Source organism: Rattus rattus, chromosome 4 (genome assembly GCF_011064425.1).
Source record: "Rattus rattus isolate New Zealand chromosome 4, Rrattus_CSIRO_v1, whole genome shotgun sequence".
NCBI classification, from domain to species: domain Eukaryota; kingdom Metazoa; phylum Chordata; class Mammalia; order Rodentia; family Muridae; genus Rattus; species Rattus rattus.
Genome location: NC_046157.1, coordinates 91624289 through 91651045, shown reverse-complemented (window position 1 = coordinate 91651045; position 26757 = coordinate 91624289).

Genomic DNA, 26757 nt, shown 5'->3' with positions numbered 1-26757 from the left:
GTTCTTTTCATTAAGAATTACCAGTTCTGTCTAATTATTATCATCAGAGAGTGAGAGAGAGACTTCTTTCAGCAGCAGATGGAAGTGGATATTGAGATGCGTATCCAGACATTTGGCAGAGTCTAAGTTGGAGATCTCCATGGTATTCCTCACCTTGGACCTCTGGGAAACCTGCAGAAGAGGGGAAGGAAAGATTAGGGAAGTCAGAGGAAATGAAGAACACCAGGAAAATATGGCCTACTGAATGAACTAAGCAGGGCTCATATGGACTCACAGAGACTAGAGCAGCAAGCAGCAGGCATGCATGGATCTTCAGCATACATGTTACGGCTGTTATCTTGGTGCTTTTATGGGATTCCTAACAGGGTTAATAGGCAATTTTCTGACACTTTTGCCTGATCTTGGGACTCCTTTTTCTATGTTGAGTTCCCTTATCCAGCCTTGATATGAGGGATTTTGCCTTATTAAATTGCATTTTGTTTAGTGCCCTTTCATTGTTGTCTGTGTGAGTCCTGCTATTTTCTAAACAGAAAAATAAGAATAGTGGATCTTCTGGAGAGGGGATGTGAGGAAAGATCTTACAGAAATGGAAGGAAGGGAAACTGGTCAGGGTGTATTGCATGATGAAGAATTTATTTTTTTTTTGAAAAAAGAATTATCATACTTTATAAGGCCCTGAATCTCAAAAAGAGATCAGTTAATGATACTGCTTCATTAAAAATCAATTATTTTTCATGTTCCCTTGTTTTTAAACTTGAAAAACAACCAGTAGACACTAACTTGATTTTCTGAGTGTTTAGTGAATACCAGGAAGATAAAACACAATAGTAAAGATACCACAAAGACAGAATATGAGCTGGAAGGAACTTTACCTCTTCACTTAAAGTTAAGAAAAGTGTTTCTATTTTTAGCAAGATAGAGTGAGTTTGATAGGAATTTTATTAGAAGCAGCAACTAAAACCTTAAGGCAGAAAACCAACAAAAGAAATAAAATCAACTTGGGCTAGAAATATTAAATTAGAGAAAGCTGCTTATATTCTGTTTAGATGAAAACAGGTGATGAGGGATTCCCATCTATGATACATTGTTATGCTTACAAATGCCTTCATGGTTTGTATCCAGTTACTGTTAATGTAGATATTGGACACATGACTAACTTTGATACTTTTCAGTGGAGGTAGTAGTTAATTTAATATCACTAAGAAGGAAGAAAATCTGCAGGTGGACATGATAGCCTTCAACACAACCAAAAATGAAATGTAAAAAGTTCTAACAATTTATGAGCTTAGATAGATGAAAAGTGACTCTGACCATAGTAAATTTCTTAGTGCCTTTCTTTCACTATTTTTACAGTTGAAACTTTAAATACCTATGAGAATTTGATCAAAAATAGATTAGGACTTTTTTCCCTTTTTATTTGATGAGTACTTTTATAATTAGCCTCCAAGGAAAGGGTAGTGTTGTCACCTATACCTCATCCTGTATATCTTGTATTACTATTCATTTTCTAGAAGTCAACAGATCCCATTTCACTGGTGATTCCACTGTAAGGGCTTCTAATAATTATTTTTGGAAGATATACATTTCCAAAACATACAAGATAATATTAGGATTTAGGACTGTTTTACCTATGAATCACAGTGATTAAAGTTTAGAATGGGGAATTTCTTAAGGATAATCACATTTCTACAATTCATCACTGAGGAGAATAAAGTATCATTGTAGGCTCAGATGTTTCAAAATCTACTTTAATAAGGATTAAATAAGGATTCTTAAACATTTTAACTTCCCTCCTCGCCTACCACTCACTAGAAAGGAAAGGTTAATAGGGTAAAGGAGGATGTGGAACTGTTTAGAAATAGCTCTCTGGGCAAATTTAATCTGCATTATCAAGATATCAGTAGTTCAGTTCAAATGAATCAGCAGCAGTAGCTTGATTCACTGGCAAACACCACTCAAGAACCAGCAACTGCAGGTCGATTCTGGGAGAAACTGTGAAGCTCTGCCAATTGTCCCAAGTCTAGGAAAGCATGAAGAAGTCACTAAAATAAATTACCAGAAGTTCTTAGGTGCATTTCTCTCTACAATGTCATGACAAGCAAAGATCATCAAAGAGGTAAGGCAAACTAATGAAGAACAATATCAGCAAAGCTCAATGAACAGCATGAAAAAGTGGCAAGGTGAACCAATGCCCCACAGTATCATCCATTTTCTATTGGGTTGTACTTATACCATTTCCAAACATTAGGTGTTCTTTCAAGCAACTACTCTACAAAACATCACTTGCCCTTTTTCCAAGTGACTTCCAGAAAAACACACCACAAGTCTGTTCTCAGCAAAACATCCCATGTGTTTTCTTCAGCAAAGACATACTCTCATATGACAGTTTCCAGGAAAATGTCACATGACACACAACTCAGTCTCCAAAGAAACCAGAAATTTTTATTTCATGCCACTGTATCCAGACTATTGAATGTCATTTTCTGGGTCCACAAAATTTGAGTCTCCACTTTTTCCCAAGGCTGTTCCTATTGCTATGTCTGCTACTTTCCAATCTTCACACCCTCCAGACCTTGGAAAACAAGAGCTGCAATAACCTCATGACTTTCTCTACATGAAGTTAATATCAAACCATTCTTAAGTATTTTTATTTCAATATTTTGTGAGCATATGTTAATGAAATATAATGCTGGCTTTAATTTTCATATATGTACATAATGTACTTTAGTTGTGTTCACGTGTCCCCATATACTTTCTTGTCTCCTCACTTACTGATACCTTTTCCCCAACAAGTCAGTCTTTTACATCCAAGTCTGAAAAAAAAAATGATTACTCTATTTTGATGAGTGTTGCATGGGTGACAGTTTGTGTGCAGTAACGCAGGTACCACTGATCTCTTTCTATCTCTCTGTGTCTCTTTCTCTGTCTTTGTCTCTCTCTCTGTCTCTGTATCTGTTTCTCTGTCTCTCTCTGTCTCTCTGTCTCTCTCTCTGTCTCTCTCTCTGTCTCTCTCTCTGTCTCTCTCTTCCTCTCTCTCTCTCTCTCTCTTCCCCTCCCTTCCTCCCAAATTAGCCATTAATTATATATCAGCCCTGAGGAAGTGATAGTCATGAAACCCTCTTACTATAGCAGAATGTTAATAGCCACAAATTTTTACAGATGTTGTAAATGTGATCATGCCTGCTATGAGTTCAAGGATACAATAAGAAAATCATATTCAAAAGCCATTGCTCTCTGCTGTCACCACCTACCCCCACCTTGCTATAATTTTTATAATCTTCCAATCCCTTCTGCAATATTTCCTAAGACTTGGACAAAGTGACATCTGTTAATAGGGCTAAGCACTGAACAATCACTTATTCTCAGCATTTTGATCAGTAATGAGTCTCTTGAGTTACTGATAACCACTGCACAAGAGAAGTTACTCCAACGAAAGTTGAAGCAGAACTAATCTATGGACATAAGCATATCTGTTTATAATGAAATGTAATGGACATGCATCGATTCACCAAAAACCTTCCCCAATAAGACTTATGACAACTCATTCTGTAGGCTTTTGAGTTTAGAGTATGAGTTGTGAATTTCTTCCTTTTGACTAGGCCTTCAATTCATTCAGAAAGTTGGTGGTTACCCTCGTTGCAGATTTACCACTATTACCGTAATATAAACATTGGCTAGGTAATGTTATTTTTGCACTCAGGGTTACAGTTAAGTAAAAGTATTGACAACTCTCTACTAATAGCTTAACTTCCAGCATTATGAGAGCTATGAGAGCTATCCAGAAGAAAAAAAAACAGACTTTTTAGCCAATTCTAGCCTAACTTCCCCATGTCCTGCTAAGCCAGTATGTAGTGACATCAGAGTCCTGCAATCATGTTCAGGTGGGCTACCAATAGACATGTCAACTATATTGTTTAGGGGATATTGGGAATTTATTAGCTAACAATTCAGTGATACATCCCACTTGGGCACTGGGACTTTCATCTAATGACCTATGGCCTTAGGGAGAAGCTTGCAATACTCAAGCATGATACTTCTATGTAAACATTTTTTGACTAATTTTTGTTTATTTACCATCATTCATTTTATTCCTCTTCTTGTCTGCACATAGTTCTTGTCTGCACAAACACACATAAACATGTTTATACAAATTTTACATGTATGTGTGTATGTTTGTATTATGAGTGTGTATTTGTATATATATATGTGTGTGTGTATGTATGTATGTATGTATGTATGTATGTATGCATGTATATTCTTTTCGGCTGTGCTCCTCTAGCTAGTCTTGCTAAAGCAACTGGTTTTGTAAAAGCAGCCTGAAATGGAAGCTTTATTCTAGTATATGAAATTAAAGATTGATGATACTTCTTTTAATGTCTGGTTTAATTTTGCAATAAATCCATGTGGTCCAGAAACTTTTTAATTAGAAGATGTTTGTCAATGCATCCTCATCAAATTTGGTATAAGTCTGTGTAAACTATTTCATCTTAGTTTAACTTGATAGATCATATTTATCTAGAAGTCTGCCCAAATTTTGATTTAGTGGCATGTATATATGTCAGGTAGGCCCTTGGACCTTTTATATTTTACTAGTATTTAATGTAATTTTCCCTTTGCACTTCTAGCTTCAGGAATTTGGCTCTTTCATTTGTTTGTTTTGTTTTGCTAATGTCATGTTGATCATTTTTTATATTTTTTAAGAGGCAGCTTTTCATTTCATTAAGTGTTTATATTGGATTGTTTGTTTGTTTCTGTTTTATTAATTTTTACCTTGTTCTATTTCTTTACATCTATTTCTCTTAGCCTGGTGGGCACCATTGAATTATTTATTTGATGCACGTCTTATTTGTTAAAATGTAGGCATATAGCTATGAAATTTCCTTGGAGGAGTGCTTTCCTTCAACTCAGAGGGTTTAATATTCAATTCTAGGAGTTTTTCATTTTGTTTTTAATTTTTGTCTATCATTGATTCACCGTTCTATACAGGTTTAACATCCTCAAGTTTATAAATTTTCTCATGTTTCCCTTATGGTTGATTTAGCTTTATTCCATTGTGGTCCAATAAGACATGAGAAGTTATCTGAAATTTTCTGTGTCTGCTGAAATTTACTTTGTCTCTTAATCTTTGATTCGTTTTAGAGAAAGTTGCAAAACATATATTAAATAATGTATGTTCTACAGTGTTTGGATGGATGACCTATCAATTGATTACAGTGTGGTACTGAAGCAATCAGCTATTATTACATTTGATTAACCTGTGACTTGTTTGTTTTATGAATTTTGGTACAACTCTATTCAATGCATATATGTTTCCAATTGTCATTTCCTCTTGATAAATTATTTCTTATTTGGTATGACATGATCTTCTTGTTCTATTCTACCTAATTTAGTTATGTTTCTTTTTTCCATTTATGAGAATACTGATGCCACCTTATTATCTAGTTCCACTTGATTAAAATCTTTTTGTCCATCTTTCAAACCTAAAGGAGAATATAACTTTGAAGGTGATCTCTATTTCTTTTAGTCAGCAAAACGATGATTTCATTTTAATTTAATTTACTGATCTAATTGTCAAACTAATAATGACTCATTTTCAAAATACGTGAATTTACTAGGCAGTGGCAGAACATTATTTCCCACATTAGGGAGGCAAGCAGATCTCCCAGGTTGAGGGCAGCCTGGTTTAGTTATAGGACAGACAGGGTTACACAGAGAAACCTTGTCTCAAAAAAAAGAAAAAAAAAAGAAATAAACTTAGGAAAAAAAAAAGATGTGTGTTGATTCTGTTCTCATTATCTTCACATGCATAACTAATGAACTAGTATCTTTTATTTTCCCTGCATATTCTCAAGGATATATTATCGTCCTGGTGAATCCGAAGACTCATTTCCAGTATGTGTGGAGATAGCTTGGGGGGGGGGTCATACATTCACTTTTCCAATATTTATTTATTTATTTAGTTAGTTATTAGTTAGTTAGTTATTTTCATCATGGGATGAATTTCTTTATTAATTATGACAGTTTTATTTAATAATCTGAGTTAGCAGATGTGCTGTCTCAGAACTTGAAATTCAGTATTCCACGCACTGCTTGCACTTACCATTTCTATTGAGAAATCTGCTGTTATGAAGAATATGTCATTGGATGTGCCTTGCAAATTAAAAAAAAACTTTCATTGTTGTACATATTTGGTGTTTATATGAAGTATGAAATTAAAGGTTAGTTTCTTTTTTCATCCTATCCATTTGGTATTCTTCATGCTTCTTATGCTTGAATAGATCTCTCATTTCCTCAGTTCGAGAAATTTTATATTATGGTTGTATTGAATATACTATCTATGCTTTGTCATTGTATTCTTCTTTCAATCCTTCTTCCATGCTCTAAATTTGTACATTTTTCCTTTTTATGATATTCCAATTATCTCCAATGTTTCCTCTGTGGCTTTTTAATTTCAATTTTCTAACTGCTTTTAATTAATAGTAGATCACATTCTGCCTGCTTACCTCACTCCAGCTCTTCTCAGTTGTACTACCTTAGACACCTCTCATGCCCTGAGAGCCCCTTTTTCTTCATATATATATATATATATATATATATATATATATATATATCTTAAATTTTTACACACACATAACTATTTCTATTATCTGTCTTTCTCTCATTATATCTATTTATCTAAATATATGTAAATAGAACTATCAGAATTTGTTTCAATTGTTTGTGGGAATATGGTTTCAAGGCTAACCACTGTTTATTGGACAACCAATAAAGGATTTCATGCCTAGGAGATGCTAATTCTCCATGTTCTACCTGTCAATAATTATTTTAATTAAGAAAATAATCCCTCTTTTTCTATGGGTGGGACCCCACAGAAAATATCCTCCTCTCAAATTAACATATTTGTTGACCTTGTTGTTTATTGTCCTTCTTTGATTGTTACAAATTTTTTACCTTGTCTTTAAACCTTGTTATTCCTTCCTTACCATTATCTATTTATTTGGTGAGGTTTTTCACCAGGAATATGATTTTATTTATTGAAATTTTAATTTTCGTTATCATTTTAGCTTGCACTTTTAATACTGGTATTCATAGAAAACCATTTTATAGCATGTATGTCATTATATGATTCTTTCTCAGCTATTTGTTTTCTCTTTGAATTAATTAAGGAGATTATGTTTTACTTAACTTCTCTGAACATATTAACTTTTTTTTCTTTTCCACACTTTTATTTACATCATTTTCACTATGGCTCATTACTCTAGGATTGATAATTTTGGGGAAAACATTATGTCCTGCTTTGTTTTCACATTATGTGTAGTCTTAGATTGAGATTTATAGAACAAGAATTAGATTGTTGGTTGAGTAATTTTATTTATTTAGGTTACTTGTTTCAATTCAGTGGAAATGTTTACAATGTTTGGGTAGACCTGAGTTATAGCAGTGTTAATGTTGCCTTTACCACTCTTAGACAATGTTCAGAGAACTGATGTATTTCTCGAAAGTCCTTTATTGAAAATATGATACTGTATGAAATAACCATCAACCAATAATCACCAAAAGTGCTAATAATTTTGTGGAGTAAGAGAAATGGATAGTACTGTATGAAATAATTCATTGGTTACTGTGTTTTTAGAATAGAAAAAGAAGAAAAAATACACAAAGACTAGTTATTGTTATGGGGATGATAGTTGTGGAGACTAGCATAACAGAAAGGGGACTATAGGATCAAATAATTGAAGGAGATTGATTTGGGCCTAAAAGTAAATAGTCAAAAGACACAGAAAGGGAGAGAAGAATGGAGAGAGAGAGAGAGAGAGAGAGAGAGAGAGAGAGAGAGAGAGAGAGAGGCAGAGACAGAGACAGAGACAGAGACAGAGACATATGGGTAGAATAAAACAGAGAGTTGGAAAAGTGAGGATGTAGGACATAGGCACAGACTGGTGTGATCACTGGATTTCTTCTTGACTCTATTGACTACTGCACTGCTTCCTCAGATCCTATCCTGTCACTAGTAGTTATTTGACGTTTCTCCTTAACTGCTTATTTTGTTTTGGACTAACTGTTCAATAGTTGGATTCTTGTTTGTCTTTTATGAGTTTAATTGTAGATCTTATTTTGAATTTGTTCTGCACATACATATTCATACTCTAGAATACCTAACATCCACAGCACATGCAGCTATATGCACAGTACACACACAAGCACACTGCACTTTTGAGTTTACCTACATGTGTATTCAGACATACACACCATATACATATCCATACATGTGTGTCCCTATGACCACCAAATACATATATCCTGCACACATACCTCTGTGGACAACACACATAGATACATACATGCACTACATGAATACTCATGTTAGAACTAAAGTATATGTGTTCATTCTATACACATTAATGCCCTACACACACATATAATGCACATCTATATAAAATGACCACTGTGTACTACATACACAGCACTGTGCATGTAAACATGCACCACATACTCCATCATGTCAATGAGAACCCAAGATATCAGGCCTTTTCTCTTCTAAGCCAGCTGCTACAGAATCTAAACTTTGTAGATATTTATTCTGACATTGTAGCCCTCTGTTTACAAATCTGTATTGGGCCTGATGAACCCTATCACCTAGAGTACAAGTTAATGCATCTGGTTATTAGTGCTTCCCCACTGGGACAACTGGAGCCTCCTTTGAATCCCCTGGCATCCCTGTCTTCTTCACCTGCTCAGTACTTCTTTAAAATACCAGCACATGTAGCTAAATGCACCTTGCTAGATAAGTATTTTAAACATTTTAAATGATAGAAATTTTGTTTATCCTTGTTTAATTCTCTTACCTGGGTTATTTAAAAAAGGTTATTATTTGATTTTAATAAAAATTAAAAGTGTCAAATTAGAAAACTCTTAAGAAAACAATTTGTAAACACACATAGCACACACATGTGGCAACAGCAGTCTAGTCAGGACTGGAGTCAGTCATTAAAATTCAGGCCAGAATGAGCTACATATTAAAAAAAACAAAAAAACAAAAAAACAAAAAACACCTCTGTCTCACACATTCAAGGACTATGTATATATACCTTAATGATTAAGTCCTTGCTGTACATCATGCAAGGGATAAAATCTGTTCCCTGTAGAATGCTGACAGAGAACACATTTTCACAAAGGTAAATGGAGGACTTGACTTTAGGCAGATGAAAGTAAGGCAGGGATTTCTTGTATCTTTCGTTTTTTTTTTTGCTTTAATATCAAAATAATCCACATATCAAAGTGACATATTTCTATCTTTGAATCTTCTTTTTAGCAGTTGTAAACTATCTATACAACTACTCAGAATGATAAAAAAAAAAAAAGGCCACTGCTTGTAGCTATATACTAAGGCCTGACTGATGCTGTCATTGGCTTTGTGACAATAACAAAGGAGAACATGAAGGAGACTGCAAAGAGTACTTCTTGAAGCTTACAGGAAGGTTTTTCAGGACCCGATGCTTAACAATGTATCCCTGCTCATATTCTAGTCCTCAAACAAACATGACAGATAAGAGTACAATATACAGCCATTGGTATGCTACAGCTTCACTGCTTTCACAGACCTTCACCTGAGAGATGTTTTCATTTTTATGCTTGGAACATATCAGAAATTGCAAACTGCCACATTCCTTTGACAGCAAAATGTGGTTTAAATGTTCTCATGGCTTTAATGTTTCACTAAATACAACCATGATTCTCACAAATGACTCTAATGATTTTTAAACGATTTGCTGATATCGAACCACATTCAGAAACTATTTTACTCTGATTCAGACTCTATAAGAAAGCAACAAGACCTCTGTCTTCACTTCAGAGATCTTGTAATATGCCAACACTAGTTATGTATCACAGCCATTCCTCTCTTCCCACCCTTTCCACTCAGATTCAAATGCAGGCAGAAAATTTTCTTCCCTGGAGCACTTCTGCTTTACTCTACATTCTCACTGAGCCATGAATGGCCTTCATGTCTGATGGAAAACGTGACACCGCAGGGATCACTCAGATGATTGAATGTGGAGGAGTATAAAGAACAAAGGAAGCAACTGCTACAAAAAAATACAAAATTCTACCTAGAAAGCAAGCTTAGGGTGACAAAACTTCAGTTATATGACACAAATTTATAGTGGCTTCATATTCCTCTCAATTTAGATCAACAGATTGTTACATTTTAGATCACTTAGTATACAAAATATTTTAGGTTGCACTGAATCCCTTATCTTATTTGAATACCTAAGTTTTAACACCACTGAATTAGAAAACAGAGGACATGTGGAGGTAACTTAGTTGAATGAAGTCGTAAGGATGGAATCTACCTTAGCTCCTGTTCTTATAGGAGCAGGAGGAAACACCAGTAATGTGAAAGCTAAGAGAATTGATCATGTAAAGACACACAGGAAAGCAGTTGTCTCCCCCAGAAACAAGAAAATCTGTTAAGAAATTTTCATCTTTAACCTCTCATCGAATGTTGTGATGACACAACCCCAAAAATGACAGCCAATGCATTTAACTAATGCATGTTTCATTCCCAAGTGTGTTTTAAAATGAATTCTGTTTTGAAACATTGTTTCCGGACTATGCAACAATTTGCTCTATGTTCAAAAAGAAACAAGAAAGGGGAATTTTACATTTTTGCACAATGAAATTATGAGTGTTTACAAAGGTAGAAATATTAATTACTCTAGCTTAATGCATACATGTATCAGGTTTGCACAAACTATACCATAAATATGTATACTATGTGTCAATTAAAATTTTAAATTCTAAAATAAAGAAATAAGAACAACAAATTGTGACTATGAATACTTTTTCCCTTTTATTGAAAATAGGGCTTTTTTTAAATCACATAATATATCCTGATTTCAGTTTTCTCTTCCCTCTTTTCCTGACAGTTCCTTCAATTTTCTTTTGCATCCCTTTCCACCCTTTTAGGACTATCATTTGGGGAAAAAATACAGGCCTCTAAGGGATAATAATAAGATAAAATATAACAACAAAAGCTAACACTTCAGAATTGGACAAAACACACAAAGAAAAGAACCCTAGAAAATTCACAAGGAACAGATATAGACATAAAAACCTGTAGCATACAGTTTTTACTACCCTTATTTAAGCACCAGGTAGGCTGTGCTACCAGTTCCTGCCCAGAGAATACTGGATATGAAGATGAAAAACACAGACATATATGTAGCCCATTTTCATCCTGTCTTATTGGTTCATGATGGGTGCTTCTAATCTCCTGTGGCTAGTGTAACTTTCCCAATACTCTTAACTCAGCACCTATTAATCTGACCTTAGCTTAGTGACCTGACACCCCAATACTGCCCCCATTTAGTTGTTTCTAATTTCCTACCTGGGAAAAGTGACCTATGGTTTTGCTGCCCAAGATCTCACATAGCTGGTCACCTTTTCTTCCTCCATAGCATGGTGAAATTCTCTACTCTTCCTGTATTCAGGGATCAGAAGTCCTGCCTCTTTCCTTTCACCCAAAAACCAATTGGGGAATAGGACCTTAGCAACAGAACCATCCCCTACAGAAATTCCATACTCTGGAATCTCATAAAAACCACTAAACTAGAAGTCATGATATATACATGAAAGACTATAGGGTAAAAAAAGAGAGAAAAGTAACTATATGAATAACATAAAATGGATGGAGTATTCTCTAGGAATTCACAAAGATCTGGGATGAGGGAGGATCCCAGAAGTCAATGCAGGTGATCTTAAGCAAAATGCCCTATAGTGGGGATTTGGAACCTGAAGAGGTCATATGCAGTAGCCAGACAGAACCCCCAGTGGAGGCATGTGGACACCAACCCACCTACAAAACTTTTTTTTTTTAATGTTTGTATTGGATTTTTTAATTTGCATTTCAAATGTTTTCCCCTTTCTTAGTTTCCTGTCCATAAATCCCTATCCCATCCCTCCACTCCCTGCTTCTTTGAGGGTGTTCCTCCACCCACCCACCCTTTCCTGCCTCCCTACCCTGACATTCCCCTACACTGGGGCATGGAGCCTTGACAGAATCAAGGGTTTTTCCTCCCATTGATGCCCAACAAGGTCATCCTCTGCTACATAAGCAGCTAAAGGCATGGGTCTGTCTATGTGTACTCTTTGGATGGTGGTTTAGTCCCTGGGAGCTCTGTTTGATTGGTATTGTTGTTCTTATGGTGTTGCAAACCCCTTCAGCTCCTTCAATCCTTTGTCTAACTCCTCCATTGTGGACCCTGTTCTCAGTTCAATGGTTAGCTGCCAATATCCACCTTTGTATTTGTCATGCTCTGGCAGAGCCTCTTAGGAGACAGCTATATCAGTCAGCTTACACTTCTTGGCATCAGCAATATTGTCTAGGTTTGACATAAAGAAATGCAGGGACAAAGATGGAGCAGAGACTGAAGAGCCAACCACTGACTGGCCCATTCTGAGATCTATCCCGTGGGCAAGCAACAATCCCTCACACTGTGTAGCTATGTTGTGTCCAGACTAGAGCCTAACATAGCAGCACTCCGAGAAGCTCTACACAGCAGCTGACTGAGACAGACGCAGATATACACAAACATTGGGTGGAGGTCAGGAACCACTATGGAAGGTAGGGGATGGATTGAAGGGCCTGAAGGAGATGGCAACCCAATAGGAAAACCAACAGTGTCAACTATTCTATATCACTAGGAACTCCCTGAGACTAAGCCACCAAACCAAAAGCATACATGATCTGGTTCAAGGCCCCTACCATGTGTAGGAGAGGGTGGCCAGGCTTGGCCTCAGTCAAAGAGGATGTACCTAATCCTGCAGAAACTTGATGAACCAGTGTCAGGGAATAACAGTGCTGCCCTGGAAGAGGTGAAGGGAAGGGAGCATGGGAAGGGTGGGGACGACTCTGGGAGGGTTAAACAAGGGCAACAGTTGAAATATCAGTAAATAAATAAATTCAAAAATAAATACATAAATAAGATAAAAGAAAAATTAAAAATAAGATTAAGAAAAAAAGGCTTGAATTTTGAGACAATTAACTTCCAAAGATTCATTGAGTTTATTACCAGTTAGCTATCTACTGCTGACTATCTATTCCTTGAGAGTAGTTATAGATCAAAGTATTTACATCAGGTTTGGTCCTATGTTTTTCTTTCAGTAGCATACCGAATATTTTCCTGTACCAAAGATGCTGGGAGGAAAGGTGTTCTTTCAGTCTTATTGTATCTTGGAGACTTACTCTGTATCTGAGTTGTATGGTTAGTTTTGGGGAAAGTTCCATGAGGTGCTAAGGAAATGGTATAATTTCTGTGTTTGGGTGACATGTTCAATCAATGTCTGTTAGGCTCATTTGGTTTATAAAGTGAGTTAGTTCTAGTATTTCTTTGTTTAGTTCTTCTCTGGATGTCTATTGCTTAGAGGAGCTCTACCATGATCAATGTTTAAGATTCCATATATGATTTTTTTTTGAGACAGACATTCTCTGTATATGCTTGGCTGTCCTGGAACTCACTCTGACCAGGTTTGTCTCACACTCCATTTGTCTCTGCTTCTGCATTCTGGGTTTAAAGGCACGTGCCATCATAGTTCAAACTGTAGTAGTGTTTCTTTTATGAATATTGATGCCCTTGTGTTTCATACATAGATATTAAGAATTTAAATATCCTCTAGGTAGACTTTTCTTTTGATGATGTAGTGTTTTTTCCTCTCTCTTCTGATTAGTTTTCATTTAAAGTCTATTTGGCAAATATTAAAAGGGCTACACCAGATTGAACCTTAGCTTCTTATTTGCTTGGAATACTTTTTCCATCCTTTTATCTTGAGCGATGTCTATCCTTGATGTTACAGTGTGTCTCTAAGCAGAAGGATGAATCCTGGTTTTACACCAATTACATTATTCTGTGTCTTTTCATTAGGGAATTTGGACCTGAGACAAGTGATTTTGAGAGATATCAATGAACAGTGGCTTTTTTGTTTTGTTGTTTGTTTTTTGATTCCTACTATTTTGTTTTTGTGATAGTGGCAGTGGCAGTGGCAGTGGGGTGTCTAAAATAAAATAAATCTAATTCCAATATAGTTTTGTTTTTACATGTTACTAGCTGTTTCTTCCCCTTGCAGCTTTTAATATTCCATCTTTGTTCTTTATATTTAATGTTTTGATTATTATGTGCTATTTCCATAACTTGAATTCTTTCCACTGTTGCATTCAACTGTGTCTTTATTTGCCATTTATTCATATCCTCACTGAGGAGTTTAGTCATTGTTATTTTAAAATAATTGTCTCCTTAATCACTTTTAACTGGGACATTACCACATTAATTAATTTTTTTTTCTTTGAAGACTTATTGCTTTGATTATTCATGTCTGTATATTTGGAGTGAGACCTAGGCATCTGGAGTTAGGTAATTTGTACAGTTTCTTGGTATGGAAATCGTGTCTACCTTTTCATAAATGACTGTTTGAAGCTCCTTTGTCTGTTACTTTGATTTTAGGGTGATTGATCAGATGAATGGAACAAAACTATTGGACAATTCAGGTGTTGATGCTTGAATGAGCTTTTAGAAGTAGCTGAAATTAAGTGAAGTTTCTAAGACCAGGAACAGACTTTCTGTAGACTTACTAGATTTATACAGTCAATTTTTGAGAACTTGAAAGAGGTGTTCAGAACTTTTCTTCAGGTAAGTGGTGTTGATGGTTTTTATATGGGCCTAGGATTCCTTATCTGAATGGTATGGAGAGGGTGGAAGGCAGGTACAAGATAAGTGGCTTTTAGGTGAAACTTTGGGTGAGTGGATTTGCTAGTGTGATGATCTAGTGCTCCTACAAGAAACTTTGAGTCAAGGGAGTGAGTGTAGTTTGTTAGCTTGGGAATCAAGCTAATCAAAGGCCTTCTCCAAAGCTCAGGCAAAAGAGCTTGACCAGAGGCAGATTTAGTAAGGTCCTATCTCAAGGTGGGTCCAGAACTTTGAAAAAGCTAAAGAAATCTGACCACCATAAGGACCCCTACGGTTTGTTGTTATCAGGCTCAAGGCCACTGACTGCTTACTCTAAAAGGCACTTAAGATGACGTGTGTTCCTTTATGAAACAATCCTTGATTAACTTTTTTTTTTCAATTTTTACCCATCTTGTTATATTTTTCTGCTAATACTGACCCATTTTTCCTCTGTAAACAGCATATAAGATGCTGAGCTTCTCAATAAACTTGCTGGCTTGAGCTATCAGCTCATGCAAATCTCTTGGTCCCAGCTTTCTGTATTTTCCCATCCTTTATCCTCTCAACTTCACATCCATTGAACTCCCCTTGGACACATAAATGTTAAGGACCCTTACTACTGTGGCTCTGTATCAACCACTGTGGTATCTGCCTCATGAGTATACATAGAATTGTGCTCAGAAAAGTGAATATTTGGATTTTGAAATGTTCATTATATCATAATGTTTACACTAATATAATAAAAGGACAGCTTATTTCTCTGTTTGTGTGGGTATATTGTCATGCTAGTCAGTCAAACTCAGAGCCTTAGACAAATGTTTTATTATTGAACCACATCCAAAACACATTAGCTATTTTTAAAAAAGATAATTCATTGAACTGCAAGTTAATTAGATATTTTTAGTGTTATTAAACACTGTGAAATCAAAGAAGGTGTCTTGGCTTACTATTTTTCTGAAACAGGTACTGTGGCAACAATTTGAAAGAGACATTTACCATTAACTATTATTCACAGAACCTGGGAAATTTAATATTTTTCTTCTAACTAAGAGTGAAATTTATATTCATGGCAGAGTAAATGAACTCAGCAGGATACCAGTATATATTTGACAGGGCATGAGGGAGGGGTTGAAAGAAAGACAGAATAGAAAGAGTTATGTAAGTATATTTTAATTTTTTTCAATAAATAAATAAATTATGTAATGTATTTTGGATGGCGTCTTAGTTAGGCTTTTACTGCTGTGAACAGAAACCATGACCAAGACAACTCTTATAAAACAACACTTAATTGGTTCTGGTTTACAGGTTCAGAAGTTTAGTCCATTATCATCAAGGTGAAAGCATGGTAATATCCAGGCAGGCATGATTCAGGAGAACCTAGAGAGTTCTACATCATCATATGAAGGCTGGTAGATGAATACTGACTTTCAGGCATCTAGGATGAGGGTCTTAAAGCCCATACCTACAGTGACAAACTTATGCAACAAGGTCTCACCTGCAATAGTGCCAAATCATGAGAAATTGCCCCCGCCAGCAGGGACCCAGTTATTCAGGGTTCCGAAGAGGCTTTCTACCTGTGGGCCAAATGGGGGTGAAGAGAAGAAGGAGATCAAGCAAAAGTTCTGTTGTCAAGGTCTCATTTATTACAGCTTTTAAGGCTTTCAGGTAGGGGGGTGACCTTTGTGAAACACGAAGGAGGGGTAGATGAGGGTATAGGCAGTGATAGCTGGAGGCAAAGAGGTCAGGCAGTAGACGATGAGGTCAGGCAGTGGAGACACTGGGTGTTGACTGAGGAGATAACTGATTTTTGCTTAGGCTGAAGCATCCCGTGAATGTTCTTCCTGTGCCATAAATTCATGGGAGAGGCTCTTAGAGGAGTATGTGTGGCCAAGAGTCACGTAGCCACTTTGAGCTATACAGTCACAAAACGGCCAGGCCCAAATCCAATACGGCTCCCTACAGGATATGGCCAGAATAGGGTTATCCTAACATGTGAGAATCGCAGACACTAAATTTCTGTCCTTTCCTTTCATGGTTTCATTTCCTAAGAAGTCAGATACCATTAAGGCTTTAATGCACAAAAACCTGTATTATTATTTTGGAACCCTTTGTGGAAGCAGCATTTGGAGGTCAGAGAGCCCAGGGTGCCTAACCATATGGATATACACATTGGATATACACATATTGATGTATATGTACCTGGTTGTACACAAAACTCTGAGTCTTTCTCCTTGGTTTTACCTCAGAGCCTTGCTTCGTCGCAATTCTGTCACCATACAGCCTGCTGAATCACAGAGCTTCTTTCTTGATTCCTGTCCATGTCTTCATTGTAAAGGTTTTTGTTTTAGGGGGAGCTCATTGTTTTTATTTTATAGACCTACTGATCTTTGGACCAAGATGTCCCCATTGTCTCACATTTGCTGTATAGGAGCACAGGCCATCATATCCTTCCCTTATGCCTTTCACAGGATGCCTGTCTAATGCTGATACAGGCATAAGTAGCTGTGATCTTCTCACAGTGAACACTACAAGTGATTTTAGGGTCAAAGCTACTGCGAAGTGTGCTGCTGACTTTATGCCACCCATCACCATGTGCTGTACATACAGATTTACACGTATCATCAACCTTAACCAGCACAATATGTGGAGTTATTTAAGATGGTCTCACTCATACTTCAACAAGCTGCCCATGTTTTCTGACATTGAACTTGTTTCTTAAATTGCTGTAATTATGGTTAGGTGTCTTCCCAAATTAACAACTAGGAAAAATGAAATACTGGCTTTCATTTCATATTCAGTAGTATCCTAAGGAAATGAGACAAGGCAAGCGCAATCTTGTTTACTCACTCTGAGTATATACATCTGTGATAGAAACTGTGAACCTAGTGGGGAGCAAAGAATAAGCCAATGCTTCACAGTAAATATATTTGGTGAAGCATAGTGACAAATATTTGTATGATTAGTAGTTTTAGGCCTACTTATGAAACTGCAACTTTTTGTTTACTTTTTGAGAATTTCAAATTTGAACACCTTATTTATATCATTTCCCAATCCCTTTAGGCTCTTCAACTCTCCCCTTGTCTCCTCTCTTCTGGAATCCATGACCTCTTATTAATTATTATGTGTACATATACATACACATATGGAAATGTATAAACATAAAGTTCTGTGTTCATTTAAGGTTGTTCATATGTAATATGTTTAGAGATGACTGAGACCAGATAACCTATCTGGAAGCTCATTCCTGGAGAATTGACACTTCCTGTTTTTGTTTGTTTGTTTGTTTTAAGATTTATTTATTTATTTTATGTGAATATACTGTAGCTGTCTTCAAACACACCAGAAGAGGGCATCAGATCCCATAACAGATGGTTGTGAGCCACCATGTGGTTGCTGGGAATTGAACTCAGGAACTCTGGAAGAGCAGTCAGTGCTCTTAGCTGCTGAGCCATCTCTCCAGCCCTACACTTCCTGTTTTAACAACCATTACTTGAGCAGCATGAGGAAATTTTTAGACATACCTTTTATCACTTAAGGAAATGACATACCTGTGTCCAGAGTTCACAGGATGTTGTGGGATCTAGCAGCTTAGCAAGAGTTAAGATATCTAAAGCTACTGAGTTCCAGTTACTTTTGTTGAACCTGTAATAGCCTCAAAGCACAAGACTAGTGGTATGTTAAAAAGGATGCACCAAAAGGAGTTGTGATGTTTGTCTATTGGAGTGAAAAGGTACAAGCTTAAGTTTAATAGAAAAATATCTAACATGTATTAGGTTCAATCCTTCCCATAATGTTTGGCCTCTGCTGGGCAGAAACAGGGAAATGCTTACAAATCAGAGCAGATCTGACCCTGTGTGTCATTACAGAGAGGGCACCAAGGCACTATGTCACAGGTGCTGCTCCAGAACTGTGGCATGGGCAGAAGAAAATTGTTTTAGATAGAAAAATACTGTAAATAAACCACTCCTTCACCCCCACACCCTACACTTCCCTTTAAATAATTGGGCTGTAAAATAATTTCTCCATTTCCTCTTTTTTTCTTTTCTTTATTGGATATTTTCTTTACTTACATTTCAAATATTATCCCCATTTTCAGTTTCCCCTCCAGCAATCCCCCTATTCCATCCCCTTTCCCATGCTTCTATAAGGGTGCTCCCCCACCTAACCACACACTCCTGTATTCCTTTCCTCTCATTCTCCTACACTGATGCATTGAGCCTTCACAGGATCAAGGGCCTCTCCATCTATTGATGCCCAACAAGTCCATCTTCTGCTACATATGCAGCTGGAGCCATGGGTCACTTCATGTGTACTCTTTGGTTGGTAGTTTAGTCCCTGGGAGCTCTGAGGTGTCTGGTTTGTTGATATTGTTGTTATTTATATGGGGTTACAAACCCCTTCAGCTCCTTCAGCCTTTTCTCTAACTCCTACTGGGGTTCCCTTGTTCAGTCCAATGGTTAGCTGCAACCATCCTCATCTGTATCAGTAGGGCTGTGGCAGAGTCTCTCAGGAGACACCCATATCTTGTTCCTGTCAGCAAGCACTTCTTGGCATCAGCAGTAGTTGCTGGGTTTGGTGGCTGCATTTGGGATGGATCCCCAGATGGGGCAGTCTCTGGATGGCCTTTCCTTCAGTCTCTGCTCCACACTTTGTCTTCGTATTTCCTTTTGTGAGTATTTTGTTCCTTCTTCTAAGAAGTTCTGAAGCATCCACACTTTGGTCTTCCTTCTTCTTGAGCTTCATGTGGTCTATACATTGTATCTTGGGTGTTCCCAGCTTTGGGGATAATATCCATTTATCAGTGAATGCTTACTCTGTGTGTTCTTTTGTGATTCTGTTACCTCACTCAGGATGATATTTTTTAGTTCCATCCATTTCCCTAAGAATCTCATGATATCATTGTTTTTAATAGCTAAGTATGAAGAGTCCATGTGAATCTCTCCTCATGCAGTCATTGTTCTCCATGTTTTAACATTTATTATCCTGGATGTGGCATTTCATTACTGGCATGGTGAATTTAATTTTACTACAATAAATTTGTAAGTTGCTTTTGGCAAGATTAAAATTTTCACCATATTAAGTCATCTAACCCAGTTTTATACTATTTTTATCTCTTGCTACATTGGACAAAATATATCATCTACGAAAGGGGATATTTTGACACCTTATTCTTTGTTTTTAGCCACGTAATTGTTTTCACTTACATTTAGTCAATTCATTCATTACCCAAAGACTGGAAAGATTAGAGATGCTTGTCTCATTGTTGGTCTTTGTGAAACTTGAGTTTTTGATCATCATAGGATACTTTTGTGGATGTGTGTAAGACAGGATCTCAATAAGTTCACTTCTATATCCTTTCTCCTCCATATCTCAGGAGAAACCAACATATTTTTATGCCCATATTAGACATCCTTCTATTTAAATTGCAACAATGTATTAAATACATAGAAACCCTTAGATTGAGTACAGCTGTTACTGAGGAGGATTAAAAAAAAACATTTTTGGTTGGCACTGAAGCAGCCACTCTCTGACATGTTCTCTATTTCTAGTAAAACTCTCTCCATTTTATAAATTGGGAAAACAAATCACAATTCCTTTTTAGGGTTGCTGTTCCAGAAATGTAACCACATCATCAAAAGCAGTGAGGGCAGGAATCTGGAGGCAGAAGGTGATGCAGAGGCATGAGAGGAGTGCTGCTTGACTGCTGTACCTGAGTTTTTATAGGACTACCAGCCGAGGGGTGATCTTACCCACAATAGGTTTGGTTCTCCCACATCAATAACAAACTAAGGAAATTCCATAGAGACTTGTCTACATCTCAATCTTATAGAGGCATTTTCTCAATTGTGGCTCTTTCCTCTCAGATACCTCTAACTTGTTTCAAGTTGATTTAAAACTAGCCATAGTAATAATGATCCATTTGGAAGCTAATCTGAACATTCAGGAGGAAGTGAAGGCAGGGCTCCAACTTGTCCCATCCAAGACCAGATTATAAGCATTTCTACAGCTACTTTACACTGAAAGATTACACATGGGTCCTGACTAAGTTTTAAATGTAATATAAATATTTCCCCCCTTCTTTCACAGTAAAAATACAAATGGCTTATGGTGACACCAAAGGTCAGCCCTCTTGCCTAAGCTCTGATAAGGACTGCATATTTATAATGCTTTGCTTATGGCCCATATCTCTGAACAGGAGTGTGGTACTTTGTGTATAGCAAGCTATTGAACATTTCTCTTGATCTTCAGAAAGTATATCCTATATCAATTTTCAATCATACACCAATTTTGTTTGCCTAACTTTCTAATTATTCAAGTGAGTATTATGTAATTTTTCTGTTATACAATTATCTGAATTCATCTTTCTTTAGATTATTGTAAAGAACCTTCCTTCATATACATATTTCTCTTGTACAGCTTGCCACCAGTTCTTTCTGAGTATACTTTCTGACAACATTATTCCACTCGCACTAAATAATAGTTTGGTGGGGGGTACTGTGACTAGGAAATCTAAGTCACAAAAAGTCTTATATAATTAAATGTCATCATTTATCACTAAATAGGCAACAGAGTTCACTGAGATCAATGATGCTTTTAATTGTGAGGGAAAACAGGTAATTATAACTAAGGAGATTGGATAGAATTGTGTAAGTGGTTGGTGAAAATTGGTCTTATCACATTATAATTGCAATCATATAAGGATGATCATGTTTTGAAGAGGCAGAATCAGAGTCCAGGGCTTTAGGCTCAGTAATGGATGCCTCTATGACCAAAGTTATCACTGTGTAAGGAACAGAGACTGTGGGCTGAAGGGACAGTTCATACTATTTTCATTTAGGCCTTGTATATGGTTGTCAGGAAAAAGAAAGAGAGGTGTTAGAAATTTAGTGGTTGATTTCAAGGAGAATAAAGGAAATCTATATTCATTGTCTATAGTGGTTAAATTGTTTTCTGTTTTCTGACATGCATTAACCTTCTGTCCTCTTTTTGTGGCCTCATAAGGAATTCATTATTACTTTTTTTAATGGTAAAATTGTCTGAACCAAGTGTTTCATTAGGAGGACAAGCTTGATCAAGTCTTGAGTACAAAGCCTTCAGCTCTGTAAAGTAGAAAGTTAATGTTCAAAGAAATTCTTATGACCTTTATATCAAAGTGAAGGACAATAGCACATTAGCCATTTCTCAGCTTCATTGGAATCGGTGCCCTTAAGAAATAGAAAACAAAGAAGCAAGTGCTGCCCTTTCAAAGTAGTCTGTGGGATTCTAAGGGGAAGCACTCTGTTCAGTTTAAAATTCATCAGCCTATTGAATACCTTGTGATTAATTCTGCATAATCATAAACAGGGCTAAAAATGCAGAACTGAAAATACATTTAAGTAAAAAAAACCTGGTGCTTAGAGACAACACAAATTCTATTTAGTAAGTTAAAGCTTGCCTTCTTTACTGCCTGATGATCTTCTCTAACAAGGTATTAAAAGATCATAACAGGAGGCAAATTTATTATGTCTTCAATGAATCCCTCTCTGTTTCTGTACAATTTAACCTCACAGAAAAGAATTAATCAATCAACTTATCCTCGTTCTTTAAACCACTAATGTGTTTGTCCATTTACCAGGTTATATATAGATATAGACATAGATATAGATATATAGATATATAAGTCGAGTACTTCTTATCCTCTCAGACAGTTGTGATAGACTTGAAAGCTCTGAGCAAAACTGGGGCTCTACACTGCAAATATGAAATGTTATAGACTGCTGAACTTTAAAAAATATTTCAAAATGAGGATAGCTTAGAAACAATCCTCATTACCATTCTAAGCAAGTTCCATGTATGAGATCACCTATTGCCCAAAACTGACCTTTGAAATAAGCATCCTACATTACATGAAGAATTGAAGGCTTGCTTCCAGAAATAGGAGGTTCTAGAGTTTATGTTCACAGGTTCAAATTGATTTTCTCTATCATACTCTTTATAATACCATGTTTTGTATCCTAAAATGGATTTTAATTTTTCAGCATTTTCCTCTTTTCTATGACCCACTCCAATTCCTCAGGAGAATTCTAGTCCAGAAATTGATACTAATTGGATTATAGCCTGTTACCAGCTTAGTGCTTGACTTGTAATGGGCGACACCCTTTACAGATATATTTGACAGATCTTATATTAAAATGTAAAAGCAAGGCAGGGAATAGTAGCCTTAGGCGTGACTGAGAATTGACTGCTCACTCATGCTTGGCTTTGGAACCCACCTATATTCCTGGTAACAAAAGAAAGAGGAATGTCACATTTGCTCTTTATTGGAATTTAAAGCATGGTATAAAATGTTGAGTATATCAGAACACATGACATTCTGATCTGCTGCAAAGATTAGAATATCATATACTTTTTTTTCCCCTCTAAGAATTAATCTAGCTAGGCTCATCTATCAGGTGATCAGGAATATATCCATTAGGAAAGCTGATTCACCAGAAGATATGTCATGGAGAATGGAGAAATAGTTATCATTTTAGTGAGATAATGAAGTTATCTTTTCCAGAAGTCCTTTCTCCATTCAACCACCTATGGCGTCTGAACTACAAAATCTGCTTTTCTTTTCTGAATTTCTGAGTTATAGCAACAAAACAAAACAAAACTCACACGATTTCCTATGTCCTTATCTTCATTTCTTTTATGTTTGAATACTGTCTACAAGCCTAGTATGCTTTCCCTAGACCTTTTTCTCTCAAATCTGTTCTTCCATGCAGCTTTTTGCTGAACACTACTGCTGAACTCACCTACTTTCTTGGACTCTAGCTCAAAATGGCATGGCTTCTCTCTTCCTTCGTCTTCTAAATCTCCGTCCTTGTAACTGCCAAGATTTACAGCTTGCCTGTCTTGTTTTCTCTCACTTACTAATAAAACTGGCCCTGAGTATTCTTGTGAGCCTATCTCAAAATTGTGCTATTAACAACATTAGGTGCTCAAAATTAGAAGCCCTGAATCCCCTGGCAACTACATTACTTTACTACCAATACTATAATTTTGCCCTAGATCTTGACTCACTGCAAATAAGGTAATACCATAATGTGGCTATAACATTATAGATGTTGAGTAAATCTGTAGACAAGAGTCTAATAGCAACATTTCCATCCATAGACAACTTCATATACTAATAGCCGATGTATGAAATGGCCTACACCATGTAGTTATATAGAGATCTAAACATTCTAGAACAACTGATATATATATATATATATTTCCAAAGGAATATTCTGGAGGCTTTCCACAAGCATGGAGTGAAGAGTTAGGAACTCTTTCCTGACAAAGAGGCCCACAGGGGAGATAAATAGTTGGATAGCCAGTGAGCTAGACTCCATGGTCAGAGGAATCTTTCAGCTACCTTGCAAGCAATTAGTCAGCATTTGTGACTGTGACTAGCCAGCAGTCCATTTCTTCTGCTCTGACTGACTAGCAGTCAGGTGCTTCTTTATTTATACATGTTTCACAGAACAAAGACAGACCAGTGATTATCCAAGTGATACAGAATATATTTTGACTTTCATTACTTGTCCAGGGTTACAAGTTGAGTCACAATTAGAAACTGCAAACAACAGATATTAGCCCTACATCTAAAGAATCTAAAGAATGTCACCTCCAAAGCAAACAAATTTTAATATGACAACCTGCTTTTAGCATGCTAGTCTTTGCTGTTTGAAAGTACTACAGACGACTGAGCCAGTCTTTTTATGAGCATCAAATACTAACATCTAACTTCTTTTTTTTTTTTTTGGATGTAATATGCAAAGGCGAGGTTTATTATGGAGACCTATTATGGAGATCTCCGGGCTGACACGTATCCCACGCAGGAGACAGAGGTGTTGACCCCAAGAGGCTGGGAGAAAGGGTATTTAAAGGGAGAAACCACAACCCTAGGGAGCAGGGGTGGTATCACTGGAAAATCACAAGAAGCTTCCTGTCTCTCAAGATTGCCTAACTTTATGGTCTGCTAGTTCCTAGGAGAAGCTTCCTGCTTCTCAAGGTTGTTCTCTAAGATTTTAATCTAGCTATAGGTCAGCTAGTTCCTGGGAGAAGCTTCCTATTATCTTTACTAGGTACTTACTGGTAGAGGGCAGGGTCTGGAATTTGAGGTATTTAGGGATTTTTTAAATTTCTGACTTCTTAGCTGCATTTTTTATTCTTTCATTCCCTACTTCTTCTAGTGGCTAGTTCTAATCATAGAACTAAATTAAAACATGATCTTGCTGATGTAACATCAAAATCTGAACAACACTTACTCTTTCTCTAATGAAGGTAACTAGCTTATTTAACACAATTAGGAACTGCAAACAACAGACATTAGCCCTACATCTAAAGAAACTAAAGAATGTCACCTCCAAAGCAAACAAATTTTAATATATGACAGCCTGCTTTTAGCATGCAGTCTTTGCTGTTTGAAAGTACTACAGACAACTGAGCCAGTCTTTTTATGAGCATCAAATACTAACATCTAACTTCTACTTATATGTGTCATCGTCTATACTGAGAGACCAATTTTTTTCATTTCAAACTCCATCTTAGAGAGCCTGACCTAAGTTTGAACTCAGGTAAACAGGCTGGTACCTAGCACCAATTTCCAAGTTACTCCCCACCCCCACACACACAACAAAACTGGAGCCTAGCTCCAGTTTCTAGGCTGATTACAAGACCACATCTTCAGGTTAATCTCCCCTAACAAATCAGTGATTCGGCACCAGTTTCCAGGTTAACCCCCAACATGCCCACCCTCTGCCTAATAATCACCAATTAGGAAGAAAACAGTTTATGGTTTGGCTCCCAGCACCAGCCAGTTATGCTAAAGGCAACAGTAGCAATCCAAATCAATGCTTGTCAGGCTAGAAACACTCACGCCTCACTTGCCTCTTTCTATAAAACTTTGTCTTGATGAATGATCAGGGCTTTTCTGCCACTGGAACTGTTCTGTGAGTTGGCTGATGGTTAAGTCCAAGCTAGTCCTGGTCTGATTGCATCAGGTCTCCTCCTGACTGATCTTTCGGGGTTCAGTTTATTTTAGAAAAAGCTTATTTTAGTCAATATCTTAGTTTTATTTTTCCAGGGGTGTACTCTGTATGACCTCCTATCTTTAAGGTATATATTTTAGAGACTTCTAACCATACAATAAAAAGAGACCTTGAATCTGTAACCTATTCTCCTGACCAGTCAGAGTTGGTCTATTGTTTCTATTTGCTCTGTATCCTTTATACTCTTTGAGTTAGCTCAGGGGCAGACACCCCAAGAAGATTACTGGAGTAATTGACTCATGTAGTTATGTGTTTATTTGTGTTTACTGATTTGCAGTGCACAAGGAAGACTTCCAAATAGTAGCCAGATAATGTTAATTTTAGGATTTTCCTAAAAAGACTCAGATATAGTTTTTAGCAGGAAAAAACATAAAACGAATCCAAATGCAGAAAGTTCCCAATAAGACAACACACAGAACCAAAACCCAAAATACAGAAATAAAAGGATAACTATTAAAGCAGTCCCCTCAGCTTGTTAGAACTGTATCAAGCAGGTGTGCTGGCTTCATAATTCTTGACATTACTAATTGATACGAAAGTGCCAGCAATATTCTTATCACTAAACAATGCACAATTTTACTGGGTTAGATTTTATTTCTGATAACATGGCAAACACGATAGTCTGAAAATTTTTGTTTTGTATACAACAGGTCTCTTTGAATTTTAGATTTGTATTTTCTATTTGGATTGGAAACAAAATTTATTATTAGCCTATGGGTGAACTGGTGATCAGAACACACAAAAACAAACGTTTTCTGAACTTTCTATCAAAATAAGCTCTAACTTTGAAATTCTGAAAGACCATGACCAATAAAATAAAATAATAAAAGAAAACAAGACTTCCTACCAATATAATATTTACTAGAAAAAAATAAATTCTACTTCTATTTCTAGTCTAGAAAATATCAATTCTACTACTAGTAGTAGAATTGATGATGTGGTTGCAATGTAAGTTCTGTGATCCAAAAGATGCAAAC